Source organism: Elephantulus edwardii, unplaced genomic scaffold (genome assembly GCF_000299155.1).
Source record: "Elephantulus edwardii isolate Elephantulus edwardi_28Jun2011 unplaced genomic scaffold, EleEdw1.0 scaffold00091, whole genome shotgun sequence".
Taxonomy (NCBI): domain Eukaryota; kingdom Metazoa; phylum Chordata; class Mammalia; order Macroscelidea; family Macroscelididae; genus Elephantulus; species Elephantulus edwardii.
Genome location: NW_006399841.1, coordinates 1,076,076 through 1,078,855, shown reverse-complemented (window position 1 = coordinate 1,078,855; position 2,780 = coordinate 1,076,076).

The window sequence follows — 2,780 nt, the reverse complement described above, 5'->3', positions numbered from 1 at the left end:
CGGGCGGGCGCCTCCCGGGGCTGGCGCGGGAGCTGGGGTGCGCCGGGTGCCCCGCGCGTGGATCTCGGGGCGACGATGTTTGTGGGCGGCCGGCTGCAGAACTCGGGATCGCGGCGGCGCCACTGGGTCGGAGGCGCCCCCGGCGAGAGGGGCCGGGACCCCAGGGTTGGGTTTCAGGCTGTGCGGGCGCGCAGAGCCCAGGGTGAGAGCGACGAAACCGGGAAGTAGGGAAGGCGGCCAAGCGGGGCGGGCCGATCTCTTCGGGGGTGGTAGGAGTGGAGGTGCAGGAGCAGCGGGGGGACGGCTGCGCGCCCCTCAGCCTCGAGGGGAGCTCGGAGCCGGGAGGAGTCCCCTGCGCTCCACCCCACCTTGGGCTCCCTCGCGTTCCCCGCGCGCCGTCCGGATCGCGCTGGCTCCCACCTGCGCCCTCGCTCGCCGCGGCCGGTCCCGGGACGCGGGGTGCAGTCACCCGGAGAGAGAGCTTTGTTTGGGGTTCCAGGAGAAGGAGGTGGGGCGAAAAGAAAAACCAACAGGTCCCTGTTCACTCGGGCCTCCGGGAGGCACGTGGTAGGAGTGGGGACCCGCACGTAACTCGCCTGTGGCCGTTGGACTTGTGTTCGGCTCACGCGCGCAACCAGTTGGGGCAAAGTGGATACACATACATGTATACACGCGGACTTGGGCCGAGAAAGCGCATTTTCCCTTAAGCAAAGGCACCTACTCCTGTCCTCCCTGCGATGCTGGGGCGCGCCCCACTCGGGCGGGTGCCCCGGAATCCACTCTCTGGTTTGGGTGTAGTGACTCGAGGCAGCCCTGGCAGGCAGGCATGGCATGCAGAGCCCAGCACTGGCACTTGGGAGAGAAGTCTGGGGCAGCCTGGGCACCAGTGCGAGGTGGCCAGGGCCTTGGGTCCCGCGCGTCTTTGTTCCCAGCCCCCATTACACATGCAGCGCGGGTCCCCGGCCACCACCGGCTGTGGCAGCAGTGCGGAGTCTGGGAAACCCGCGAGGGGGCGGGGTTGGGCCTGGAGAGGTGGGGCGGGGACACCCCTCCCTGCTTGCGGGGGTGGGGATGGGGATCTCCATCCTTTCCCCCTCCGACTCTCACCCGCCTCCTTGGCAAAGTTGAGAGCTCAGCTGCTGTCTTCACTACGAGGGAGTTCCGTGTGTGGAACCGGGAACCGCACAGCCCAAGTGTCTAGAGCAGAAGAGGGGAGCCCCCCTCCCTGTTTACCAGGACACGCGTGGGAGGGAGCCTCAGGGCTCAGGCAAAGTGGGGCTCTTATACAATTTGTTCTTTTTCAGCCCCCACCCCTTGCAGATTAAAGGTTCCTTGTGGAAATGCGCTGTTCTCTCCTTGTTACGTTAGTTGCTATCCCAAAGGTTGGCGTTTCCAGCCTGCAGAGAGATGGGACAGCCTGCTGTTTACACCTTAGAATATCTGTTGAGAGGGTCTCTCCGATTCAGAATCCAAGATACCCACTGTGGCAGCAGGACCTAAAAGTCCTGGCAAAGACGTTGACCTGCAGAGCGAGGGTAGCCATCTGACTTCCTAGACAGCAGAAGCCCACCCTCCCATCTCCCTCTCCTAGGCACTTGATCTCTGGACACGCTTGTGCTTTGCAGGGAGCTCCTTCTAGGGACAGCTCAACCTGCGCCTGGGAGTTGGGGGCTCCTCCCCCAGTTTACCCCTCGGGTCTCGCCTCCATCCCATTTACTGGGGAGGAAGGGCAGAGCATGGGATGGGGTTCCTGGGAGGAGTGTATTTCCCTCCCATGGGCTGTGTGGTGAGCAGTATTGACCAGTCTGGGTCGGAGCACTGCTCTTCCAACTGTCAGACTTGGTCCAAACAGACTCCTGCCCTGGGAGGAAGTGGGAGTTTCTGGGTGTGCATGTCACACCAGCCAGTCCTGTGGGTGCCCCCCCCCATCTGTGAGACATGGAATGCCGCCTCCTCCTTACATGTAAGACTTCATGCGGAATCTTCCTTCAAGCACCTGATGTGCTGTTTGGAATTAGCCCCACCCCTACTGCTCAGGGAGTTCTGGAGGCTTAGTGGTAAGAAATTGGCCTAACACAAACGCACCTGGTTCGAATCCACCAGCTGCTTCATGAGATGGGCAGACTCCTGTGGGATTTATTACCTCTGAAGACCTGCTGGAGGGTCAGGTGTAAGTAGATTCTAACTCCATGGTACAAACCAACAGTATACACAAAATAATCACTTCAATGTACGTATTTGGAATCATTGAGATTTTGTACATTCTTTTCTGTTTTCAAAATCCAGTAGGTGTAGTTTATGCTTTCAGAATCATTTCACAGTCTCTGCATTCAAAGTGCTGCATAGTCACATTCGTCTGGGGCTGTTACGCTGGACCATTTAGAAGGAAAGGCAGAATTTGTGTTGTAAGAGTGGTACATGGTTCTTGTCACAGGACCAGTGTTCAGTTCGGTAAGCCTGTTTTGGTCTATGCCTGGCTCTGCATCCTCGGGAGATAAGTCGTCTGGCCCCTGCCTTGCCATGGGTGTCCCCTCACACACTGTGTGTTCCACAGGAACTCCTGATGTCTGTCTCAACACTTGGAGTTCAAGTTGAAGTCCCCACACATGTGGGGCGGAGCGCTGTTCTGAGTGTCAGCTGCTGTCTGGATGGGGGGAATCTGCCCCATTAAGAAGTGCCGGCCTCTCCAAGGGAGAGCTCACCCCAAGACAGAACCTTGCCCATCAGCTCAGGCCCTACATGTGAACCCCAGAGGAACAACCCCATGGCTGCCCGCAGCT